General features: G+C 41.5%; 1 long non-coding RNA gene across 4 annotated transcripts in view; it reads left to right on the top strand.

The window, feature by feature from the left end:
- LOC139178224 (uncharacterized) overlaps window positions 1-27,613 on the top strand; it is a 353,724-nt gene that overhangs the window by 117,936 nt on the left and 208,175 nt on the right. For all 4 annotated transcript variants that reach the window (XR_011562652.1, XR_011562655.1, XR_011562656.1 and 1 more), the window contains one exon: window positions 11,328-11,481. This is a non-coding gene — a long non-coding RNA (uncharacterized lncRNA). The remainder of the gene's footprint in view (window positions 1-11,327; window positions 11,482-27,613) is intronic.

The raw sequence follows: 27,613 nt of genomic DNA, 5'->3' as shown, positions 1-27,613 counted from the left end.
GATGCTGAAGCTGAAACTCCAATACTTTGGCCATCTGATGTGAAGAACCGACTCATTGGAAAAGACCCTGATGCTGGGAAAGATATAAGGTGGGAGGAGAACGGGACAACAGAGGATGAGATGGTTGGATGATATCACTGATGCAATGGACATGAGTTTACGTAGGCTCTGGGAGTTGGTGATGGGCAGGGAAGTCTGGTGTGCTGCAGTCCATGGGGTCGCAAAGAGTTGGACGCAACTGAGTGACCGAGCTGAACTGAGTAAAGAAGAGGTTGATGTCACAGGATAGAGATAGAATGATGGGGGTAGAAGGAGAGAGAGAGAGGCAGAGGGTGGGGGGGGGGGGGGGGGGGAGAGAGAGAGAGAGAGCGCTCAAGAACACAGATTGTAAGTCCCAGAGCACAGAAGGATTAGCTTCAAATAAAGACAGGATTCCTCCATTGCTGAAACAGAAGGATGAAGGCAAGTTCTCAGATGGTCGAGGAGGAATGTGAGGCTTCATTCCTTCTGTTGTCTTCTAGTTGCTCTGTAGAAAAGGAGGTAAGGCCATCTGTTGAAAGTGAGGGTATAGGAGGTGGGGTTGGAGTAGGCTGAAGAAAAGGTGAAAGTTTGTTAGATAAAGACGGAGATCATGGATTTTAGTAGCAGCTCAGATGTGGGATTCATCTCTTGTCATTAGAGACGGGTTGTTTCAAATTTTTACTGTCATAAACAGAACAGAGAAGGAATGCTTCACTAAGAATGAACTTGAACTTTTTTAAGGTAAAAGAAACCCCTTCAATAATTCTCAAGAAAGAGATCCATGGAGAGTTGCTTCCAAGTTAGTAATACATCAAAAATTTCTAACTGGTGTCAGTATTTTCTAATCAAATTTTATATCAACTAAATTCTTTCACAATGATTAATTTCCCTTTTAGCCAAAGTACTTTTGACTAAGCTACTTTCTACCAAATAGACTTTTGGTTAAGCCATTCACAGTTGGGTTTTATAGGACAGATGCAAAGCCTAGACAAGTAAACAAGAGAGCTTCTGGCTGAGCATACATCTCTCTATCAGATTTCATTTTTCAAGGCATAACATTTTTTTTGATGTGAGACAGACTTTTGAACCCTGAATATTCATTGGAAGGAGTGATACTGAAACTGAAGCTCCAATATTTTGGTCTCCTGATGTGAACAGCCAAATCATTGGAAAGACCCTGATGGTGGGAAAGATTGAAGACAGGAGGAGAAGGGGATAACAGAGGATGAGATGGTTGGATGGCATCACCAACTCAATGGACATGAGTTTGAGCAGGCTCTGGGAGATGGTCAAGGACAGGGAGGCCTGGTGTGCTGCAGTCCGTGGGGTTGCAAAGAGTAGGACATGACTGAGTGACTGAATAAGAAGATTTTTGATAGTTGGAAAGCTCAAGGTAGCTCTTTAGGTAACCATTTCTTATTTAGAAGCAGAAGTGCCCATTTACCCATTCAAATAGCTCAGAGTCACCAGCATCACACAATTATTGATTGTTCTGATTTCTAGAAATCTCTCAGAGCTACCAAACTCAGTATGAGAAATACTATTGTAAATAACTTACCAACATCATAAAAAAAAATGAGAGGGAACAAAAGCATAATCACAAGTGATACTAAAGCACAAAATTTTATTTATTTATTCTCTTTTTAAAAAATTTTATTTTAATTGGAGGCTAATTACTTTACAATATTGTGGTGGTTTTTGCCATACATTCACATGAATCAGCCATGGGTGTACATGTGTTCCCCATCCTGACTCTCCCTCCCACCTCCCTCCCCATCCCAACCCTCAGGGTCATCCCAGTGCACCGGCCCTGAGCACCCTGTCTCATGCATTGAACCTGGGCTGGTGATCTATTTGGCATATGATAATATACATGTTTCAATGCTATTCTTTCATATCATCTCACCCTTGCCTTCTCCCACAGAGTCCAAAAGTCTGTTCTTTACATCTGTATCTCTTTTGCTGTCTCACATACAAGGTCATTGTTAACCATCTTTCTAAATTCCATATATATGCGTTAATATACTGTATTGTTTTTTTCTTTCTGACTTACTTCGCTCTGTGTCATAGGCTCCAGTTTCATCCACCTCATTAGAACTGATTTGAATGCATTCGTTTTAATAGCTGAGTCATATTCCATTGTGTTTATGTACCACAGCTTTCTTATCCATTCGTCTGCTGATGGACATCTAGGTTGCTTCCATGTCCTGGCTATTATAAACAGTGCTGCGATGAACATTGGGATGCATATGTTTCTTTCAATTCCGGTTTCCTCAGTGTGTATGCCCAGCAGTGGGATTGCTGGGTCATAAGGCAGTTCTATTTCCAGTTTTTAAAGGAATCTCCACACTGTTCTCCATAGTGGCTGTACTAGTTTGCATTCCCACCAACAGTGTAAGAGGGTTCCTTTTTCTCTATACCCTCTCCAGCATTTATTGTAAAACACATAATTTTAATAAACATCATGAACTTCCAAAGTAGCAGTTGTTCAAGTAAGAGTCCACATTAAAACAAAATTTTTTTTAATTTTAAAAAGGAAGATGGATAATAGTCAAGTAACAATTGTATAAAATTTTCTGTTCTTTAAAAATTTGTTATATGAGCCTGGTTAGTTTAGAATTGATTTCCTTTCACTCCTCCCACTCCAAAATAGCAGAAAAATTATAAGAAACAGAAACAAGATACAAATTCATAATCCATGCATAAAGGGGCAAAAAAAAGAGTTAAGCCCTAGTTCACATTGCAATCCAGGATGGTGGATAAAGTCCAGAATTAAGTACAAGATCTTGAGGAAGTCTCTCTCCTACCAAGAAGCAACACTTGGCTCTTGTTGTCAACTTCTACTCCAGTTCAGACCAAGTGTCCCTCCCCGTAGTCATCTAGTTTTGATCTGAACTAAACCCAATAACAGAAGCAGAAGATATTAAAGAGAGGTGGCAAGAATACACAGAAGAACTGTACAAAAAAGATCTTCACGACCCAGATAATCATGATGGTGTGTTCACTCACCTAGAGCCAGACATCCTGAAATGTGAAGTCAAGTAGGCCTTAGCAAGCATCATTATGAGCAAAGCTAGTGGAGGTGATTGAATTCCAGTTGAGCTATTTCAAATCCTAAAAGATGATGCTGTGAAAGTGCTGCCTTTAATATGCCAGCAAATTTGGAAAACTCAGCAGTGGCCATGGACTGGAAAAGGTCAGTTTTCATTCCAATCCCAAAGAAAGGCAATGCCAAAGAGTGCTCAAACTACTGCACAATTGCACTCATCTCATACTCTAGGAAAGTAATGCTCAAAATTCTCCAAGCCAGGTTTTAGCAATACATGAACCATGAACTTCCAGATGTTCAAGCTGTTTTAGAAAAGGCAGAGGAACCAGAGATCAAATTGCCAACATCCATTGACTCATTGAAAAAGCAAGAGAGTTCCAGAAAAACATCTATTTCTGCTTTATTGATTACACCAAAGCCTTTGACTGTGTAGATCATAACAAACTGTGGACAATTCTGAAAGAGATGGGAATACCAGACCACCTGACCTCCCTCCTGAGAAATCTGTATGCAGGTCAAGAAGCAACAGTTAGAACTGGACATGGAACAACAGATCCAAATCCAAATCAGAACAACAAATCAGGAAAGGAGTACGTCAAGGCTGTATATTGTCACCCTGCTTATTTAACTTATATGCAGAGTACATCATGAGAAATACTGGGCTGGAAGAAGCACAAGCTGGAATCAAGATTCCGGGAGAAATATCAATAACCTCAGTTATGCAGATGATACCACTCTTACGGCAGAAAGCAAATAAGAACTAAAGAGCCTCTGATGAAAGTGAAAGAGGAGATTGCAAAAGTTGACTTAAAATTCAACATTCAGGAAACTAAGAATATGGCATCTGGTCCCACTACTTCATGGCAAATAGATGGGGAGACAGTGGAAATAGTGTCAGACTTTATTTTTTTGGGCTCCAAAGTCACCGCAGATGGTGACTGCAGCCATGAAATTAAAAGAGGCTTACTCCTTGGAAGGAAAGTTAATGACCAACCTAGTTCAGTTCAGTTCAGTCGCTCAGTCGTGTCTGATTCTTTGCGACCCCATGAACTGCAGCACGTCAGGCCTCCCTGTCCATCACCAACTCCTGGAGTCCACCCAAACCCATGTCCATTGAGTTGGTGATGCCATCTAACCATCATATCCTCTGTTGTCCCCTTCTCCTCCTGCCCTCAATCTTTCCCAGCATCAGGGTCTTTTCAAATGAGTCAGTTCTTCACATCAGGTGGCCAAAATATTGGAGTTTCAGCTTTAACATCAGTCCTTCCAATGAACACCCAGGACTGATCTCCTTTAGGTGGACCAACCTAGACAGCATATTAAAAAACAGAGACATTATTTTGCCAACAAAGGTCCATCTAGTCAAGGCTATGGTTTTTCCAGTAGTCATGTATGGATGTGAGAGTTGAATTATAAAGAAAGCTGAGCACTGAAGAATTGATGCTTTTGAACTGTGGTGTTGGAGAAGACTCTTGAGAGTCCCTTGGACTGCAAGGAGATCTGACCAGTCCATCCTAAAGGAAATCAGTCCTGAATATTCAATGGAAGGACTGATGCTAAAGCTGAAGCTCCAATACTTTGGCCACCTGATGCGAAGAGCTGACTCATTTGAAAAGAACCCAGATGCTGGGAAAGATTGAAGGCAGGAGGAGAAAGGGACGACAGAGGATGAGATGGTTGGATGGCATCACTGACTCAATGGACATGAGTTTGGGTAAACTCCGGGAGTTTGTGATGGACCGGGAAGCCTGGCATGCTGCAGTACATGGTGTCTCAAAGAGTCAGACATGACTGAGCAACTGAACTGAACTGAAACTTCCCAAAATTAAAAAGAAAACAAAACCTTTCTCTACTTGTCCTCTGCCTCTTGAGGTTTTTGAGTTATCTATGGATCTGTTTTTCTCAAATTCAAAGTCATTTGTCCTTTGTTGGAGAGATCCAGAAGCCACCCTATTTACCCAGTCACAACACTGCCCATGCAGGAAGATGTCTAGAATTACCCAAACATGCAGCATGCTGTGATGGGCCTGTGGGAACCAAGGCTGGGGTGTAGGGACTCCAGAATGATGGGAACCAAGAAAGAAAACCAAGAACGGCTTTCTGTTCTTCCACAACCCTGAAGTCTTGCTGGTTCACACATTCATATTCTTCCAAGGGCTTCCCTGATGACTCAGCAGGTAAAGAATCTATCTGCAATGCAGGAGACATGGGTTCAATCCTTAGGTCAGTAAGATCCTCTGGAGGCAGAAATGGCAACCCACTCCAGTATTCTTGCCTGAGAAATCCCATGGACAGAGGAGCCTGGTGGGCTACAGTACAAAGGGTCACACAGAGTCCGACATGACTGAATAACTAAGCATGTGCATATCCTTCAAAAAGCTTCCTTTATCACTTGAAAGCAGGACATACACTTTCCACTGCTGCTTAAGATTTATGTAAAGATTTTATGATGGAAATTTCTTCTCTATGCTTGTACGCATTCTTTTATTTAAAGGACATATTCTAAACATTTAGAAATTGTTTTGTTTCAAAATCAAAGAATGTGTGACAATTATAACTTTTATGCCCATGTTTAATACCTGAAGGAAGAGTCCAGATAAATTTCTTTAACAACAGTTTTTATTTAAACTTATTACTCTGACCTGATCAGCTCCTACTTGCTTCTTGGCAACTTCTGTCTCTAAGTCCTATCCAGAAATTCCTATTTGAAGGTCACACCTTTTTGAGGGGGTAAATTTTCAATGATGTTTCATTTGCTATAGTTCATGACCACAGACTTTCCCTCTAATATTTGCTATTCTTTGAGTAACTGTGCCAATGAAGTATCACTATAGTATACAGAATACCATGAGATTATATGTATTGGACTCTACTGATCACAGGGCTCTCTAGTGATAAAGCTAACTAGTCAGTGGGCCTCAGCTCAACCTTGTACTTCATGAATTCAAGGAAGCATTTGAAATATGTTTCTCCCCAGCAAAGGTATGAAGTCAGAGTGAGATTGATTTTACATTGTCTACCTTAATTTTTTCTCCATTGAGTGTAAATTGGCCATCAATCTCAAGTGACAATTTTCTTATAAAAAATTCTGCAAAGTAATTTGAGAGTCTTCATAGTGGTTCCTCATTATTTAATCAATATTTGACAGAGTTATAGGACAAACTCAATATTCAACAAGTACCAAAAATTATTATATGCCAGGAACTAAACTAGTCTTTGAGACAGAGACAAACAAGATAAGATTCTTGCCCATGAGGAGCTAATAGTTCATTGGGGAAGACAAATATGTTTTAAGTCTGAAGAGTCCCTCAAGGGTTCACAATGGGGATGATATTGTAGTAGATTAGGCATGGAAGCATGACTAGGACTTTGTTGGGCAATATGGAAAATTGTGTTTGAATATTGGTAAGACCTGTTCATTTAATAATCAACTTGTAATAATCAGCTTGTAATATTCCAAGCTAATTGGTTAAAATACGAAGTGTTAAATGGGTAGAGCCAGATTACAGTACACATGGACACATTAGGTTGTCTTAATAAATCCTCATTCTCTGGTTAGTGATATGCCCCTTTTCCTAACACGTGGGTCTTGGCGGCAGCCATATTTTGCCCTGCAGCTCTGGACACTGTTGATTGAACCAGAGTAGGCATGTGATCAAGCTGGGGAAGTCAGAGTGTTTCCCTGGCTCTGGCCATACAGATTGGTTTAGGAATGAACATCAGACCCAAGCTCACAGAGTCCCACCACAGAGAATTAGGTTTGAGGAGAGAAATAATTGAACTCAAAGTGGATCACTGACATAAACCTCCAGAAGAAAACATCAGAAAGAATAAGACCTTGAATTAGATGAATATGTCTTTGCTAGGACTCAGTAAGTAGAACAATAAGAAAAAATTCATAACTTGGACTTTATGTAAAAAAGTAATTTTTGAAATATGCTGTTAAGAAAGTCAAAAGACAAGCCACAGACTAGGAAAAAATGTTTTAGCAAAACACATATCTGATAAAGGACTCATATCTAGAACATATAAAAACTTACAACTCAGACCAGCAACCCTCTAAAAATTGACAAAAGAGTTATTAAACGCTTCACCAAAGGAGAGATATAGATGGCAAATAAACAATGAGAAGATGCTAAACATTATTATTTTTCAGGAAAATACCAATTAAAACCACAATGAAATACATGGCATATCTATTAAAATGAAAGACTGACCATGCCAAGGGTTTGCAAGGATGTGAAGCAGCAGGAATGCTCACATATTGTTGTGTGAAATGCAGAATGGTACAGCTACTTTGGAAAGTAGTTTGAGACTTTCCTTTAAAGTGTAACATACACTTAAAATATGACCCAGCAATCCCATTCCTGAGTATCTCCCAAAGAGAAATGAAAACATAAACATATGTCCACAGAAAGACTTGTATGTGAGTGTTCACAGCAGCCTTATTCATAACAGCTCCCAATTGGAAACAACCCAAATGTCATTAACAACGGATAAATTGTGGTATACTTATGTAATATAATACTGCTGAGTAACAAAAGGAACTAACCACCAATACTCATAATAAAAAAGTATCTCAAAAACATTATGCTGAGTGAAAAAAAAGTCATATACTACGTGACTGTATTTATAGAAAATTCTAGAGAAGTCAAAATATTAGAAAAACAGATCAGTGCTTTCTAGGGCTGAAAATGGGGGAAGGAACTAATGAAAATAGCACAAAAAAACATTATTGGAGTGATGGATATATTCTATATTTTAATTGTGGTAGTGGTTGCATAATTCTATGCATTTGTCAAAACTCATGAATTCTGTGGGCTTCCCAGGTGGCTCAGTGGTAAAAGAATCCAGCTGCCAATGCAGGAGATGCAGGTTTGATCTCTGGGTCCGAAAGATCCCCTGGAGGAGGAAATGGCTACCAACTCCAGTATTCTTGCCGAGAAAATCCCCTGGACAGGGAGCCTGGTGGGCTACAGTCCACGGGGTCTCATAGAGTCAGACAAAGCTGAGCACGCACACACTCGCATGAATTCTGTATTTAACAAAGGATAAATTTTTTGTATGTAACTGATGCATCATTAAAACTGATTTTAAAAAAATGAGTAAATGTGGAACTAGCAGTCCAGGAGCATAAACCTCGGGGAGGAGGTAGAATCTTGTCTTCTGCCACGTGGATAGCAAAGTAGAAAAATCTGATCTGAAGAGGATGGAAGATGGAGTGGATATACAGAAAAGTCAAAGCAGGATTTGGAGAGAGATTTCTAAAGCTGTTTGAATGCCTAGCTCCAGCTGCATTCCTGGCCTGGAATTCATTCCTGCTCTGTGTTCTCTTAGCCCCTTGTCATGGAGCCCTTCTTTTTGGCCAAAGTCATCTCAGTGGATTTCTGTTGCCACCAAAAGAACTCTTAATTCATGAGGAAATAGGCCCTGAAAATATTTCCATTGATGTAATGTTCAGGGGTGGAGAATTTCTAGGCACTTCCCACAAGAAACATGTGTTTGAGAAACTATTCTTACTAGGATTTTCTGAGAATCTGAAGATCTGGGCTTGTCTCATGGTGTGCTGTGCAGTGTTGGGGAAGTCCCTCTTCTCTCACTGAACCTCTTTCTTACATGCAAAGGGAAGAATTAAACAAGATTCAAGGCTTGCAAACTTTTTTTTTTATCAAAAGTAGATAAACATCCCAATTTATACAGGAATGAGTGGAACCACGCTGGCTGATGTGGAGGGAGGCCTCAGCCTACCTACTTGGGGTTCAGGAGTGCAGCAGAAATGCAATTTTTGTGCATGGATTGTAGTGTTTGTAGTTTTGTGCATGGATTCCTTCCTTGTGCAAGGAGGTCTCTGTGTTGATTGGAGTATGAATATAGGAACTAAGCACACCTGTAAGGTGATGACAGAAAGAGCTTGGCCTGAAAGTAAGTGTTTGGAGCTGAAGTATAAGTGGGGAGGCTGAGATACTTGCCAGAGCAAGGCTACTTGTTTTCCTTCATTTTGGGGCTCCATTTTTTTCTCCAGAGCACTTATTGTGCAACTCCCAATAGAGCAGAATCATATGCTCCACAGGGCAGGAGCCAAAGCTGTCTTGTATAACAGTTCCTTCATACTTCATTACCCTAGTTCACCCCAAAGTTCCATGAAGGCATCCATCAGCAGCCTATTTAAGGATTCAGGAATGCCTAGACACTCTCTGCCCCTTCCTCTCAGGAGCACCAAGAAACTGTTGTTGATTTCTCTTCCTCCTCTTCCTACCAGTGCTCTAGGTCTAAGGGATATGTGAGGAGGGAGAAATAATAACACTGCATAGAAAGTCACCAGGGTCTTTTCCCTGTGGTTTTGTCCCTCATGAACCTCATGTGAAAATGGAGCCACTGAGTGGGTTGAAAATTTATTCAAACCTAACCGGTAGAGATGGCCAACTGCCCACTATGTTATGTTACTGGTAAAGGATGTCCAGCCCAGGACTACATTTCCCAGCAGCCCTTGCTTCTTGATATGGTCCTGTTACTATTCCTTATGAATGAAATGGGAGTGACAGTGGTTTGTGTTACTTATGGAGCATGTTTGTTTGTCACTTGCCTGTTTGCCCTCAGATCTACTTTCTCATCCTTTCCCTGATCTGCTCATTCTGCAGAGGACTGGTTCCTGCAAACTGCATTTCCCCAGACTTCCTGCCCTGGCTCTGACTAGATTCAGCCAGCCTGGGCACTGGCAGGAGACTGGAGGGAGGGAGCCAGGGAGAACACAGGATATTTCAATCCTGATCTCTTTGCTTCAGGTGACATCACTGTCATCTCAGCTGTTAACTTAACAGCCCCTCTTTCATGTCTCAGTTGCCCAGCAGCCTTCTCTGCAGCTCAGATAGGTAAGTGGTGAGTGAACTGGATCCTTTTGTCTTAGGAGCAGAAGTGACTTCCTGCTGATGCTAACATCTGAATTTTCTTATGTCCCCTGTCTGGCTTTTAAGTTCTTGTAGTTTCCCATTTTAATGGTCTCTATTGGATTGCCTGGGCTGGGCCCTATTTTTCTGATTACCTGGCCTGAACTTTGTTCTCCTGAAAATCCCCTGACTAGTACACAGGCCGAGACAATGGCACCCCACTCCAGTACTCTTGCCTGGAAAATCCCATGGATGGAGGAGCCTGGTAGGCTGCAGTCCATGGGGTCGCTAAGAGTTGGACATGACTGAGCGACTTCACTTTGACTTTTCACTTTCATGCATTGGAGAAGGAAATGGCAACCCACTCCACTGTTCATGCCTGGAGAATCCCAGGGACGGGGGAGCCTGGTGGGCTGCCGTCTATGGGGTCGCACAGAGTCGGACACGACTGAAGTGACTTAGCGGCAGTACACAGGCCAAGGTGATAAAGAAGGAGGGATGCTTCTCTCTCCTCCCTTCCCCATCTCTTGGATGTGGCCCTAGGGGATAATGGAACCCTAAGATGGAAGGAGATGGGGTTCCTGTGGAAGAGAGCCACCTGCAGGCCAGAAATCCTCTAATCAAACTGTTATTTGAGTGAAAAGTCAAGTTCTTTGTTGACAAGCCATTGAAATGTTGAGGTTTATTTATTATAGGAGGTAGCTTTATCTTTGTATGTGAACGAACAGTGGGAATAGAGATCTCAGATGTCTTTCTTCTTGGCCTCCTACTTGTTTCTTTAGGTGGCCTCTGGAATGTTGTTTAGGCAAAAGTTTGAAATTATTCAGAGTGGGCAGTGTCTAGATCCCTTCCAAGCTCTATATTACTGGGTCCACGTTCACTTTAAGAAGGTGCTAAATAAGGTGATGGAGAAATGATAAAAATTGGAATGACTAAACTGTAATACTTTAGATTTTAAAGCAATTTTACTTCTGAAGTCATTAATTCACTCATGAACTCATGAACTAACTCATCAGTTTCTCAAGGCATTTACCAAATGCCTGTTGTTTGTACGCAAGGCACTGAGTTACCAGTTCTTTTAGTAAGGTAGGCTCAGAGAATGGGCTTTATAGTAACTGGCCTCTGGATGAGAGAGAATTCAAGTGAAAAAAATGTAAATAGACATCACAGACCTCCCAGGTACTGACCCTCTGGAACTTTTGTTGCTACCTTGGTCAACTTCATCATTCTGGGGCTTAGTAAATTTCAAGAAGACTGATAGATGTTTTTCTAGGTAGTGTTGTGTGTAGTTTAGAGCAGCTAGCATCATGTAACAGTTTCAGCTTTTTGGTTGGATGTCTGGGGATTCAACTGTGCCTTTTTTTTTTTTGCAGACAAGAAAATATGGCTGGTGTGATGGACAAACTCAGCTGCATTTCTCTTCTGATCTCTTTCCTGGCCTGTTTATATAAATGTATTGTCACGGATCATGTGACCCTGTGCTAGAGAGAGAGGCTTATCTAGAGCCTGGCTCTGGAGACTTTCCAGGTGACTCGTGTGCTGGGGATTTGTTTGGCACGGGCTGTTTGTTGCCCTGGGTCAGCTGGTTGTGCCTTAGGCAGGATCGTAGGGGACATCAGATCTGGCAGGACCTTGAGCAGGGTCTAGGGAAAATGTCCAGAGGTGGGGGGAGGCCGCTGAGAGCCTGGAAGCACTCTCTGAAACTCACTGAAGGGGAATGTGGGTCATGCGGTGTTGTAAAGTTTGGGGAGAGCTCAGTCAAATGTCATTTGTCCAAAAACTTCAGAGTTGAGTTTTTCTGGATATTTTCTTTGTGATGGCTAAGGGTTTATCTTTTAAATTACCAAACATTGTGTTTAACTATGTGAAGTCAGAATTTCTCGAAAAGCTTTGGCATACCCAGCATCCCCTGGAGACTCCTTCCTTACTCTTGGTTCCAACTGGATAGCCTTGAAGGGCTCCATGGAACACACAGAAATCAGTAGAAGAGATTGTTTCTAAGCATCAAAGGTTCTAAGTTATGACTGTAATCCCAAATTATAAATACCTCTGGGAGGGTTACCCTGTAAGCGCTTACCAGACCTTTCTATTATGAAAACAGGGGGAAAAAAGGGCTCCTTTCCAGAACACCCAGGGGGAATCCTTGGAGCAGGAGCCTTGGGGGTAACAGTGAGGATCCAAAGGAAAGTGAAGAAATTCCTTTGGTTACTTCAAGATGTAGGGTCCTTCCGAACCCTTTCCTTGCCAGAAGGGGTTGATGAAATTCACCAGATATACCACACCTTTCTTATCTCTGCTTGGAAAAGGACCTGTTTTTTTTTTTCCTTCATAATTTTCTTTACATGGACATGTTCCATCAATTCACCCATTTAAAGTGTATGACTCAGTAGCTTTTATTGTATTCAGAGTTGAACAATCATCATTACAATTTTAGAATATTTTTGGTAGCCTCAAAAGAAATCCTGTTCCCCTTAGCTACCACCCCCGAATCCCACCATCCCTCACCCTTCCCCGCTATCAGCAACAACTTACCTACTTTCTGTCTCTGTAGATTTACCTATTCCGGACACTTTGTATAAATGGAATCAATACAATATGTGATCCTTTGTGACTGTATTCTTTCACTTAATGTTTTGCATAATATTTTCAAGTTTCATCCACAATGTAGCATGTAAGACCTTCAGTCCTTTTAATGGCCAAATAATACACCAATGTATAGAGATACCACACTTTATTAATTCATTTACCAGTGAACATTTGGGTTGTTTCTACTTCTTGGCTATTATGAATAATACTACTATAAGCATCCATGTATAAATTTTCATGTAGATATCCATATTTTCATTTCTCTTGGATATGTAGTCTACCTAGCAGTGGAATTGCTGGATCATATGCTAACTCTATGTTTAACTGTTGATTCAGGGCTACTCATAAAGTCCTACTTGTTGGAGATATTCCTTCGTGCTTCAATACTCTGATTCCATTTTACTTTTATTTTTTTTTTAATTTTTATTACTTTTAATAAATGTAGCAATTACTGAAATTTATTAACATATTGACTGTATTCAAACATGTGCTACTGTTATTAATACTGCATATTCTTAAGTTAAATATAGCTCTTGTATTAATATTCCAGACAATAGTAAAGTGCTGTTTCCTTACTTGCTAACTTAATAATGTGAAAACAAATCCTCTACTCTTCTATTTTATAGATGGGGAAAAACATCTTTTTCTTACATTCTGGGAATCATGGATTAAGTCAATGAGAGAATTAACATGTTGTAGTCTCAGATTTCAGACTTTTCTCTAGAATTTTACTGCGTGTTAGGCACCATCCTGCAATAATGTCTGAACATAATTAACTTAATACTACCTTCTAACAGTTAGCATTGCCAAGATGTTGATTTTTATTGGTTTGGCTTATATTAGTTTAGGTAATAATTTGCTTTCTTGTTTTTATATTGAATGACCACTATTGAGTTCAAAGTTCCCTTCCTAATTTGAGATCCATTTTACTTTTAGAAACTTTGATTAAAAAGATGTGTATGTGCAGAGAACTACATTTAGTAATAAGCCATAATGGAAAAGAATATGAAAATGAATATGTATATATTTGTATAACTGAAGTGCTTTGCTATGCAACAGAAACTAACACAATATTGTAAATCAACTATCTGTTGTTCAGTTGCTAAGTTGTGTCCGACTCTTTGCAACCCGATGGACTGTAGTACACCAGTCTTCTCTGTCCTTCACTGTCTCCCGGAGTTGGCTCAAATTCATGTCCATTGAGTTGGTGGTGCTATCCAACCATCTCAGTCCAGTTCAGTCCCTCAGTCGTGTCCAACTCTTTGTGACCCCATGGACTGTAGCACACCAGGCCTCCCTGTCCATCACCAACTCCCGGAGCCTGCTCAAACTCATATACATTGAATCGGTGATGCCATCCAACCATCTCATCCTCTCTCACCCACTTCTCCTGCCTTCAATCTTTCCGAGCATCAGGGTCTTTTCTAGTGTATCAGTTCTTCACATAGGGGCCAAAGTATTGGAGCTTCCATTTCAGCATCAGTCCTTCCGATGAATATTCAGGACTGATTTTCTTTAGGATTGACTGGTTTGATCTCCTTGCAGTCCAAGACTCTCCAGAGTCTTCTCCAACACCACAGTTCAAAAGCATCAATTCTCTGGCACTCAGCTTTCTTTATAGTCCAACTCTCACATTCATACATGACTACTGGAAAAGCCATAGCTTTGACTAGACAGACCTTTGTTGATAAAGTGATGTCTCTCGTTTTTAATATGCTGTCTAGGTTTATCATAGCTTTTCTTCTAAGGAGCAAGTGTCTTTTAATTTCATGTCTGCAGTCACCATCTGCAGTGATTTTGGAGCCCCCCAAAATAAAGCCTGTCACTGTTTCCATTGTTTCCCCATTTATTTGCTATGAAGTGATGGGACTGGATGCCAAGATCAATTTTTTGAAAGTTGAGTTTTAAGCCAACTTTTTTGCTCTCCTCTTGCACCTTCATCAAAAGGCTCTTTAGTTCTTCTTTGCTTTCTGCGGTTATTGATATTTCTCCTGGCAATCTTGATTCCAGCTTGTGCTTCATCCAGCCTGGCATTTTGCATGATGTACTCTGCATATAAGTTAAATAAGCAGGGTGACAATATACAGCCTTGACATACTCCTTTCCCAATGCAACTATCTCATCCTGTATCATATAAACTATACTTCAGTAAAACAAATAAGGTGTGTGTGTACTGATTTTTATTGATGAACTTTTCCTTCGACTCTGTCAGTGCTCAAGTATTCGTTTTTGCCTGTGTAGGTAAAGTCTATCCTGCTTTTGCCCGTTGTTATCAAGCAGTCCTACTTGTACTTCCTGGCTTCCATTTTGTTCACTGCACGTGAAACTTCTCTCTTTGGGATTGTGGTTTGTCTTCATCACATAAATTACAGAAATAACAAGAGTGAAAACTCAATTCCTATTGTACTAAAGACAGGGCTGGAAGTGAGGTGAGCAAGGGGGCAGGGAGAAGCCTGTGGGAAGGAGTCAAATTCTTGGAACGCAGGGATGCTCAGGGCTCCGTGCCATCAGCCCCTTGGGACTTGGGCCACGGGCCACCCCCCTGTGCTCCCTGGATCACAGCGCCCTACGTGCTACCCGACACTTGCAAGAAACACCTGCGCACAACAGTTGCCAAGGGCTGAGGATCTGTTTGAGCGTCCATATCCTGTTTGGGAAAAGTTTCAAATGAAATCAATGCCTTTTCCCTGCATCATAACAATTTTTTTGTAAGGTGGAGAAAGAAAGGGAGAAGAAGAGCTGTGAGGAGTTTTGCTCAGAGAAGCAGTCCTCGGGGCCGCTGTCCCCTTGCCTGCAGCCCTCAGCCCTGCCTGCTGTCCCCGGGGGCCTGCGGAACAGCAGTGAGAGCCCTGGGAGCTCAGGAGGTGCTGGGCAGCCTGCCGTGTGGGCCCCTTGGAAGTCTTTGTCTAAACTCCATCTGAGTGCATTGGGTCTTAGGTGCTTAGCATGTTTAGGGCCCTGCCTCTGACCTGCTGATCCAGGGGCGGGCCCTCCTCATGAACAGATGTGAACAACGGGCTTTGCCTCTGCCTGCAAGTTGCCACTTTTTCCTGGAGAAAGGCACAATTGTAAGCCTGTCTTTTCTAGGCAAGATGCTGCCAGCTGAATGGGCAGGAGGCCTGGACCAGAGCATGCAAAGGGATTTTAAGTAGTGCTCTTCAGACTCCTAGCAATGAAAGATTGTTTATTTTTATTTCCTATCATTTATGAATTGATGTTTTTTGGTAAAATATAATAAAAATAGAATACTAGGTAAAAAGGAAAAGCAAAGATAATAATACAAGCTTTTTTCTTTATTTATAAATTAGATATGATTTAGTTCTAATAAGGTGGATGAAACTGGAGCCTATTATACAGAGTGAAGTAAGTCGGAAAAAAATACACCAATACAGTATATTAGCACATATATATGGAATTTAGAAAGATGGTAACAATGACCCTACATGCAAGACAGCAAAAGAGACACAGATGTAAAGACCAGACTTTTGGACTCTGTGGGAGAGGGCGAGGGTGGGATAATTTGAGAGAATAGAATTGAAACATGTATATTACCATATGTGAAATAGATCGCCAGTCCAGGTTTGATGCATGAGACAGGGTGCTCAGGGCCGGAGCACTGGGATGACCCTGAGGGATGGGATGGGGAGGGAGGTGGGAGGGGGGTTCAGGATGGGGAACACATGTACACCCATGGCTGATTCATGTCAATGTATGGCAAAAACCACTAGAATATTTTAAAGTAATTAGCCTCCAGTTAAATTTTAAAAATAAAGTGAAGTCGCTCAGTCGTGTCCAACTCTTTGGGACCCCATGGACTATAGTCCACCAGGCTCCTCTAGGCAAGAATACTGGAGTGGGTTGCTATTTCCTTCTCCAGGGAATCTTCCCGACCCAAGGATTCGAACCAGGTCTCCCACATTGCAGGCAGACGCTTTAACCTCTGAGCCACCAAGGAAGCCAATTAGATTCAATAGACATCAAATTGCTCTGGAAAATTGCTGCAAAAGTTCTTCAGTTTTTCTCAGTTGCTGTTCTTTTCTTGTTGTAGACCAGTAACAGGTAGGAGGGCTGACAGCAGTCTGCAGACCACACTCTGGCCCCCACAGCCCCCCTTTCCCCTGCCTCCTCCTGCAGGTGTACCCATCTCCTGCCTGGGCCTGGATGACAGGCACACGGCCGGGCTGAGTGTGGCTCTGGAGGAGGGAGCAGAAGCCCCAGCCTGAGCTCGATCAGTGTTCTCCCTCAGTTTCAGGGTTTCTCAGAAGCAGTTTTAGTAATAAGAAACTGAATCCACTCAAGTTGGTTTTAGGTACAGAACTCATGGAATCCACCAAAAAGCTGCAGTGGCAGGCCCAGGAAAGGCAGAAGTCAGGGCAGGTCCAAGGACCTCGGCAGCCCAAGTTCATGGACCTTCACTTAGAGGCCCACCATTAACACAGACCCCTCACCCTCACTCTTGTCTGTGTGCCTCATGGTGTACATTATGAAAACAGATTCCGTGGATTAGGTATGGAAAAACGTCCACCTTCATCCAATTAGTGGGGTGTCAAGAGATGGGTTCTCATAGCCTGGTTTCCACTCAATAGGGCTTGTAGAAACCAATTCTTGGAGTTAATGGTAGAACAGGGACCCAGGGAGGCTCTTGGTGTGAGCTGCTGCTTGTGGAAGGTCCTAAATGATGTGGCAGTTCTCAAGCAGGAGAAAGGTTTTAATCATTAAATTGCAGGGAGAAATTCCTGGCCTTGCCTTGTGCAGTCAATTCATTCCTCTGGGTCTCTAAGTGCGTTGCTTCCTTGCTCCTGGTCTAACTACTCACTTAGCAAACAGGAGTCTCCATGGAAGGCACTGACCTGTGATTTATGTGTCATAAAAGGCCTGGGGTGTTTGATGCCTGTACTTATCTGCTTGAGAAGAAACATTAAATGAGAGCTAATGGACCCTCGGCCTCTAATGCGGCTGCTGCTTGCTTAATGTGTGGCTCCATTTCAATGTAGCTCCCCGGCCAGGCCAAGCTGATTTTCATCCTGCAGCGTTCAACGAAGCTCATCCACAGCCACAGCCATGAGAAGGAGAACCCAAAGGCCCAGGAGCTGCAGTTTTCTCCTTGCCGCACCCTCACCATTGAACGTCTCTTGCCAGCAAGATGTTTTATATACAAACCTTCAGTGTTAAAATCCTAATGTGAAGTGACCATTTAAGCTGAAGACAACATTTCAAATGATGGTTTAACAATCGATTGTGGGATGGGAGATCTCCTTGACTCTATACTGAACAATTTCTTGTAGAGGCAGGGTTCATCTGAATCCAGAATTCCTTTACTATAGTGGGCTGGTGGTGAGTACCCAGGGTTGGTTAGCCCTGGGTCTCTACTGGCAGGAGACCCTAGGTGGCACTGCAATGCAACGTTAGTGCACTGCCGGGCTGGTTAGCATGAAAACCAGGAAAGATTTAGTGTTCAGAAAAGTAAAACACGGTAAGGAAAGGAGTACAGAAATCACCACTTAGAGGTGCTCTGTGGTGACCTAAATGGGAGGGGAATCTAAAAAAAGAGTGGATATATGTATATGTATGTCTGATTCACTTTGCTGTAGAGTAGAAACTAATGCAACATTGTGAAACTACTATACTCCAATAAAAGTTAAAAAAAAAAAAAAAGAAATCACCACTTAGAGCTTGCTGTAGAAGCCTTGGGACCACAGACCATCATCTCTAGGGACTAACTGGCTAAATGTCATGGATGATATAGAAAGGAATATGTACCTAGTGATGGTTTGCAAAGTCTTGGCACAAGTATGAATCACAACTATCTTGTGTGCCTGGAAGATATGAAGGTGGAAAAAATGAAAAAACCCAAGAAAACAGGGTAAGAGTAGAGTGTATTTTAAAATTATCATCATTGTTTTATTCTGAGAGAGAATTTGGTCTGAAGTACATGGTGTCCTCTGGATTTATATTCCTACCTGACCACTGAATTGAATTGTTAATGTAATTTAAATTATAGCATGATAGTTGGAGAGTCTTGGTAAGTAACACTGATTAGGGTACTTATTTATGAGTGATAAAATGAATCAAGAAAGAAAAATAAAATGAAACGTCATAAAATGTGTTTTCTAATGGACCAAGCTATGGGCTTCCCTGACAGCTCAGTTGGTAAAGAATCTACCTGCAAGGCGGGAGACCTGGGTTTGATCCCTTGGTTGGGAAGATCCCCTCGGGAAGGGAAAGGCTACCCACTCCAGTATTCTGGCCTAGAGAATTCCATGGACTGTATAATCCATGGGGTCGCAAAGAATCGGACAGGACTGAGTGACTGTCACTTTCATGGACCACGTGCTCCAACACCTTGATGTAAGGCATACATTATGCTTTCCCCATGGTGTGCTGGGTTGCTCAGTCATGACTGACTCTCTGTGGTTCCATGGACTGTAGCCCGCCAGGCTCCTCTGTCCATGGGATTTCCCAGGCAAGGATATTGGAGTGGGCTGGCATTTCCTTCTCCAGGGATCTTCCCAACTCAGGGATCAAACCCACGTCTCTTTTGCATCTCCTGCATTGGCAGGTGTATTCTTTACCACTGGCTGCCACCTGGGAAGCCCCAAGGCATAATTCAGCCCACCAGAGTTTGATGGTTTGAGAAGTATGCATAAGCTTATCATCTGAACCTTTTTCATCCCTTGTGAGGATTTGCTCAATGTATTTCTGTTTCCAATGGTGCTCTCAATCCGTGTTAAGTGTAGTTCTTGGACCAACACAGCACCCGAATCATCTGAGAACTTGTTACACATGCAAATTCTTGAGCCCCACCCCAGACTCCCTGAGTCAGAAACTTGGAAAGGGCCCAGTAACCTGTGTTTTAACTAGTCTTCTCTGTAATTGTTGTGCCTGCTTAAATTTGAACACAACTGCTCTAAAGAGTCCCTCGGATAGGTGTGGGGAAAAGTTAGAATAGACTGTCTAGTCAACATTTGCGCTCTCCCCGCCTTTTAGCAGTGTGATAAATTCTGGGGTGACAAAGAGGATAATGTATTTCTTCTTTCAAGCTGTTTACAGTTTAGAGGGAAAGCATGCAGGCATACAACTATAAATGTAACAACTGCAAAAGTTTAATAATTCTGCCCAGGAAGGAGAGAGGGGAAATACTTAGAGCAGTGGACAACACTTGAGCACAGTCCTGAAAGAGGGGATTTAGTGAGGCAGAGAAGGGCTTGTAGCTTTTAACATTGCCTTTAATATTGCTGCCTTAAAAAATGGAGGAACCAACCATGTTGAGAGATACTCTTTAAGTCTTCCCTTCCCTACCATGGGTTTTGCAAGTCATTTGTTAAGAGGAAAAATATGGCTAGTTTTGGGAAAGCAGTGACTTAAGAATATTACATCCAGCCGAGGTGTTGATTACATGTAAAGACTATAGGTAGGGATTTCCCTGATGGTCCAGTGGTTAAAATCTTCCTGCCGATGCCAGGGATGCACGTTCAATCCCTGATCTGGGAAGATCTCACATGCTGCAGGGCAACTACCTGCATGAGCCACAACTACCGAGCCTGTGCTGAGGAGCCCACTAGCTGGGACCACCGAAGCCCATGTGCTCCGCAACAAGAGAAGTCACCGCAGTGAGAAGCCCACGCACTGCAACTGGAGACTAGCTCCTGCTTGTGGCAAGTAGAGAAAGCCCTCGTGCAGCAATGAAGATGCAGAGCAGCCAAAAAAGAAAGAAAACTACAGGTAAAGATCATTACACATCAACAAACTCAAGAAATATACAATGCATGAAAAGTTCTTGGAAAAAAACTAAATCAAGGTTCACCACATGAAGGGTAAATCAAAAGAAAGGACTCAGGAGTGGAGCAGTCATAGTAAAAGAGCAGGGTGATCCTTGCCAGGAAATGGGAGTGGAGGTGTAGAAGTGTGAATTTCTTCATCTTTCTTAGCAGGAAGTTGATTTTTCAAAATGACTTTAGCCACTTTATGCTTTTTTATAATCTTTTTTTCTTAACCTAGTGGGCTGTTTTTAAGAAACATTACTATTTATACCAAAGAAGCATCTAAAGTTTTCTTCACTTTTAAATCTTTTTAAAATCTAAAAGTCAAGTAAAACTAAGTTTCAAAGCTTTATAACTACTTTTTATTTTTCTAAAATTAAAGCTAGTTAATATTTTAATTTGCTTGTTTTTCCATCCAGCTGTACATCCATTTTTCTATCCATTCTTGGTTAATCCTTTTTTACTCTCATAGTTTTTAAGTATCACCTGTTTGCTTATGATGTTCAAATATTTATCTTCAGTCCTGTTGACTCTTCTAATTTTCAGAACTATATGTCCAGTAGCCCACTGGACAGTTCCCTTTGGATGTCCAGTGGGCACTGCGGACTCCACATGTTCAAAGTGAAACTAATTTCCTTCATCTTCCAAATGCAAATTTCCCATCCCTCGTGTATTTCTGTATTTCCTATCAGTTCAAGGTATTACCATTAATTTGGTCATCCAAGCCAGAAACTTGGAGTTACCCTAGATTCTTTACCTCTCCTCCATCCTTTCAAACTATCCAAGAGATAACATCATTTGCTATATATATTCAGTTTTCTCTTTCCCCTTCATTCTAGCTACCATTGACCCAGGACATATCCTCACATGGGACTTTGATGGTGTCTTTTTAACTGGTTTCTGTGCCTTGTTGGCTTTTCTTCATTTACCTCCATTGTTTATATTCCTACGAGAATGATCTTTCTAAATGAAAGCTGACCTTGTTCCTCTCCAGCTAAGGTCCTTTGGTAGTTTTCTATTTCCCTTGGGATAAATCTCAGGTTACTGAACATATAATCACACTCAGTTTCCAGACTAATACTTTTATCCCCAACCAACTGTGATATAGATAACTTCTAGTTCTTCCGCCTGGAGTTTTTTTGGTGTTTTTTATACCCTGGATGATGCCTGCTTATTCACCGAAACACAGCTCTGAAAACATTTCAGGAAGCTTTCCTAGACCTGAGACAGAGGAAGTGCATCTCCTCTGTGCTTCGTTCACATACCACTACTGTAGTGCTTTGCAGTCAAGGGATGTTTACATGTTGGGCTCTTTGTTATTATTTCTGGTTCCTCCGTGTTAGGAACTGTGTGTGTGTGTGTGTGAGAGAGAGAGAGAGTGCACGCGCACACTAAACCATAGTGCCTGTTGCACACTATGACACATAGTAGGTACACAAAGTCTACTGAAGTAAATGAAACAATCCTGGTGCATCTTTCTATGTTGACTACAGGGATACATCCCCTCTCTCCCTGTGGCACAATTGAATAAACACTACCAAATTCAATACTGTTCCATTTTTCTGAACTCAGGGCAAACGGCCTTCCTTCTGTGGATACATTCTACCTTCAGATATGTTTATACTATTGATTGTTATAGCTTTCTTGTAGAGAAATCACATTCCAGTCATGTCCTCTAGGTTCATCCTAGACTCTTTAATTGGGTTCTTCATTCCTTCATTAATTAGTTCGCTTGTCTGTTTATGGAAAGCTGTGTGTTTCAAGGATATCTACGAGGTTTTCAGTGAAACGGTGCCCTTCATATTACTTTCATGCAGTAGGGCCGTCATTGTGCAGCACAGAGTGTGAGGCCACTGAGGCTTCACTGGATGAAGGGTGTGTGTATAAGGCGGGCGCTGATGCCAGGGGAGGGCAGGAATCCTATATGGCAGGTCCGACCTCAGGTGAGTCCTTCGGATTCTTGAGAACTGTCTAGTATAAGATTAAGAGCTCTGTTTAGGGAGGCAGCCTGTTTTCCAATCTCAAGGTGACAGCTTAGTGGACACATTCTCTACTGTAAATCTCTTTAACTGTTAAATGGGAGTAATAGTAGGACTAGGGTTGTTTTGATAATTAAAAGATAATGTTGAAAAGTGCAGTGGAAGATGAGAGGCATGACAGATGCTAGTCGGCCTCACTGTCCTTGTCATCATCACTATCATCGTTGTCGTATTTTAATGTCTGCTCTGAGTCCACACTCAGCCTGACTGGCCTTTGGGTCCTCCTCACCTCTCGTCTTCCCCTTGCCATGTTTTGGTCAATGGTAACATGAGCCTGGAAAAGACCTTGTGGACATCCCATCTGCCAATTTCCTTTTTCTGCTTCCTCTGTTAGGAAAGGCTTTCAGTTTTTAGGGACTTTTTTTTTTACAGGGATTATTTAGCATTTTTATTCTCCGAGGGTGCTGGCATAGCTTCAGTCTGTAATTCTAAGGAAAAGGCATTTAGCTGTGCCTTTCTTTGTTTGTCGGGAACATTTCTGTAGATAAGCACCCTGCACAGTAAATAAACTGCATTGTTATTACATTGCTTAGCAATTTACCTGTAACAGACGGCTGTGCCTGCTATAATGACATGATAGCTAATCCATACTCCTGCATGATTTTATCTTCTACTGGGAAAGCTGGCAAGTTTAAAGGGGACGCCCTCAAGGATCAGCTTGGGGAAACCAGTTCTGTTTTTTTTGTGAATGAGATTTTTGCAGGGGGTACTCCAAAAATCCTGTGTCCGAATTTTGAACAGGTGCTTAATTTCAGGATCAATTACCATAAGCTTCCCACAAGAAGCTTCTGCCTAAAGCTTCTGTTTGACTTAATTAAGGAAGTCTTTCGAGTCTGTGATTAATATAGAGGATAACTTTTTTTCTTACTGAATTAGAAGTTTTGGATATGTAAATAGCGTACCAACCAATTTGTTTTAAAAGTAAATAACAATTGCCTTTGGTAATTGGTAAATAATGCTGCTTTCTTTATTATTATTATTGAGGTATAGTTGATTTACAATGTTGTATTATTATTGGTGTATAGCAAAGGGATTCAGTCATATATATATGCATAAATATGTATATATATATTCTTTTTCATATTATTTTCCATTATGACTTGTTACAGAATATTGAATATATAGTTTGCTGTGCTATAAAGTAGGGCCTTATTATTGTTTTCTATTTTATATATAATATTAGTGAAGTGAAGTCGCTCAGTCGTGTCTGACTCTTTGTGACCCCATGGACTGTAGCCTACCAGGCTCCTCTATCCATGGGATTTTCCAGGCAATCGTGCTGGAGTGGATTGCCATTTCCTTCTCCTGGGGATCTTCCCAACCCAGGGATTGAAGCCGGGTCTCCTGCATTGTAGACAGACGCTTTACCGTCTGACCCACCAGGGAAGTCCTATCATATATAATATTAACTGTATTCTTTTTTTTTTTTGGCTACACTGTGTGACTTGTGGGATCTTAGTTCCTTGACCAGAGATTGAACCTGGGTCCCAGCAGTGGAAGTTCCAAGTCCTAATCATTGGACTGCCAGGGAATTCCCAACTATCTGCTTTTTGATAGAGCCCTCCAAGTGATGATACTAGATCCAAAGGCAAGAAGTATTTTATAACACTGTCAGTTTGACACTGCTTACTGCAACACCAAAGCAATCCATATTGTCTCATAATTTTCAATGTAAACAATAGAGCTGCCCTTTCGCTTGTACCTTGTTTCTTGAAGCTTGCTGGTTTTTTTTTTTTTTTTTGCTATGAGTAGACTGAAAGCTTCTGGAAGGGGAGGGTTGGGTTTGGACTTCTCTGAAGGCCGTGCCCCCTCCTGCAAAACGCATAAACTTGGAGTGCAACCCAGGTTCAACTCCAATGACAACCCAGGACCCTGGGCAAGTTATTTCCCTTCCTGTAATCTTTTTCTTGCTGTTATCCCAAAGGTTGTTCAAGATATTATTTGAGCATTTTTTAGTAACTAATTTTCTCAGTGGCCTCAGATACCTACTGGCAGTGCTATCAGAAGAAACAAAAATTATTTCAAATTTAGGAAACTTTTCATAGTGGTACCAATCACTTTTCTCTCATTCATCCCTCTCCAACCTTTCTCCTGGGAAAGAAGATGTGTCTCACTCCTCCTAGTGATGAGTTAGGAAGAGTGATTGCTGCCTAGTGGGCTATTTATATCTCTCTAATCTATTTCTCTCCATCTCCAGCACCACCAGTCGCTAACATTTATTGAAGGCTTACAGTGGGTCTGGTGCTCTGCAGGCATGATCTCATTTAATCCCCACTAAAACCATTATTATTGCCATTTTACAGGTGGGGAATTTGATGCTTAAAGGGGTGAGGCAAATTATCCAAGGTCATACAGCTAATTAGCGTGAGACTCAGATCCAATCTCCCAGTTAGACTCGTGTGAACCTTGGGAAGACTGATACCTGTCTTCCCAGTGTCTTGTTTTTCTCAGGTCAAACTCTTCTCCACATGGAAACAACATTAGCATCTGCAAAAGAAAACCCAAGACCACCTTCTGTCTCCCTCCCCTCCCCTCCAAGGGCTTCTGCCCACCTTCCGTGTCTCTGCCAGCATCATCCTGCCCTTGCTCTCTGCCCTTTGTGACCTTCTTCCGGTTCTGGGTTGTGCTGTCTCTTCTCTGTTCTTGGAGTCTTTGTAGATGTGGTTCCCTCTGATGGGAACAACCCCATTCTCTCTTTACCTGAGGCCTCAGTCATGTTTCCTTCTCAGGTTTCTCCTGTGAAAGAGTGTTTCACACCTCCTACTAATGTAGGATGTTGCTTGCTTGTTGACTATTTATATCTTACTAGACCCTACTGGTTCTGCAGCTCGATCATCTGTTGTTCTTGACCTTATCTTGGGTAGGTTCCCCTGGTCTCTGCTTTCAGTGCACCGGTGTCTTTTCTCAATGGCACATATCAGGATTTTTAGTTTTAAAAATATTATGTGTGACCTTATTTGATTACTGTCTACCTATTCTGCCCTGCCTGGATATTTTATGAGGATAAGCCTTGTGTCTCTTTTAGTTCATTTTGTTTCCTCAAGGTCTAGCAGAATACCTAGCACGTGGTATTTTTTTTTACCGTGTTGAAGAAAAACTGAGCTTTAGAAACTGGGAAATACTAATGAGCAATCGTGGAGTTTCTTAGACCTCTCCTGTTCCTGGAGGGGCTAGCAGCACATATAAATTGCATGGCCCCTGGATCTCTTCATAAGTGTGTGTGTGTGTGTGTGTAAGGTTTATGTGTGCATCTCTAAATATGTGTGTCTCATATACACATGCACACAGACACACACATGCCTTCCTCTCTCCATTACAGATGGCTGAACCAGGAAGGTGAAGAATATTTTTCATGGCGTTATTTTTATGATAATCTATTTCGCTGGTTAATTTGGTTTAGGACACTGATTTATCACCAGTTTATAGATCTCTCTCTCTCTCTCTCTTTATTGTCCTATTTGAATTATAAGGATGGCATGTGTGAAATGGAACTTCTTGGCCTATTGTTCTGCTTCTCACGCAACCAGTGTAGTTCAGACAATAAAAAGATCTATAAAATTAATATATACACAGAGTAGAGAGGGGAAAGAGAGGGACAGAGACAGGGAAAATGGGTAATGCTTTGGAATTGGATACCACATTTATCTCTCTCTGGTGAAGTTCAGAATCAGAATTTACATGCGGAGGAGGCATAAATGAGGTATGAAGGTGTTGTTCTCTGGTGTGGAAAGAGCTCTAGTGATTCCAGCTTACCTATGTGACATAGAAAATGTATTTTCCTCTTATTTTTTGGTCAGTTTTAAGGGGTTATAACTGCTGGGCTAACTTTAGAAGTATGTTCTCCAAAAGTGTGCCTTTAAAGAAAATAAATACTAGGCCACTTGGATTATATAATTACTGAGTTGATTAGGTATGTTTCAATTGTATCACCAACAGGCATCTAAAATGGATATCTGCTTGTGAATTTTCTCCAGCACATGGCACATACCTGACACACAGTAGGTATTCAGTAAATATTTTGTAGAATAAAATTATAACTGAATGGGTGCTGAGGGGGCATGGCTGGTTAACTGGTACTCTGACATACAATCCTGATTTCACTGATCCTTCACCAGAGGAAAGGTTGTTCCCATCACTCCTTCTGAGAGCTCTATCACATGATGTCCTTTTCTGGGCCACTCTTCCTTTTCTTTTGACTCTTGGTGTCTCTGTTTTGTTTCTCATCTTGCAATAGCCATTCACCTGTTCCTTTCAAAACTGAGATGGGAAAAATTCTGGTGGAGTAGTTGATGCTGCTAAGTGTCTTCTGAGTGGAAAATAAACTAGTCTTCCTACCTTGTGAGGAAGTATTTTGAATGACCAGGTGCCAGTTCCCAGATGCGATTTCACTTGAGGTTCTTGGATTGACTATTTATTGCTAGGCTTGAAATGATGGTTATTATTGTTACAAATATTATGATGCCAAGGAAGCTGGCGTGCAAGCACAGACAGCTGCATTGTTTACAAACATAATTAATGAGGTGATTTTTAATATCAACAGCTCAGCACCAGCCTTCCTGAAGACTGTTTATGGCCTGGGCCACAGAGCCATTTGTAACTTCTACAACACTTCTACAACGCAGCTGCCTCCAGGAGTCGTTTCCTTTGGCTGGGCCCTGGTTTATTTTATGAATGACAAAAATAAACCTCTACTTGTTACTGGTGAAGAATGGTTTATGTCTAGCAAGCCCAGATCCACCAGAAGATAAACATAGGAATACTTTTCTAAGAATTGAAGGTGTACTTCTTAGCAGCTAACTTCTGTATTTATACAATCGTCATCCAACTAAGGTGGCTGTCCTCGGGGACTGGGAGGGAATCGCACATTTTTTTTCTAAACATGGAAATGTTTTGTGTGATACAATGTTCCATAAACACCTGCAATATATCAATACTCAGAAAAATGGCTTATACTTCAAACAGACTTTTGACAGCCTAACAATTGAGGCCTTTTACATGACTCAGATTTTAGTCCATTTAATTATATTTGAGTGAAGGATTTGAATAAAAGATTTTTCTCTTGTCTAAACCTGGCATGGCACAGCCTTTCCAAATGGACTTGAAAGCTAACTATTCTTCCTTAGTAAGTTGGACTCATCCTTTTGTCTTTGTTTTTTCCCCTGTACTCCAGAGCTTGAATTTTGAGATTCTGTCAGTGATTGTTAGCTGGTGTACAGCTAGTTGGAAAGATAAGTTTATTCTTATGATATGTCTACCATTGAGTAGCTCCCTAAG

This window comes from Bos indicus, chromosome 21 (assembly GCF_029378745.1).
Source record: "Bos indicus isolate NIAB-ARS_2022 breed Sahiwal x Tharparkar chromosome 21, NIAB-ARS_B.indTharparkar_mat_pri_1.0, whole genome shotgun sequence".
Taxonomy (NCBI): Eukaryota; Metazoa; Chordata; class Mammalia; order Artiodactyla; family Bovidae; genus Bos; species Bos indicus.
Note: the sequence above shows the minus strand (reverse complement) of the source record. Positions and strands in the feature narration are given on the sequence as shown.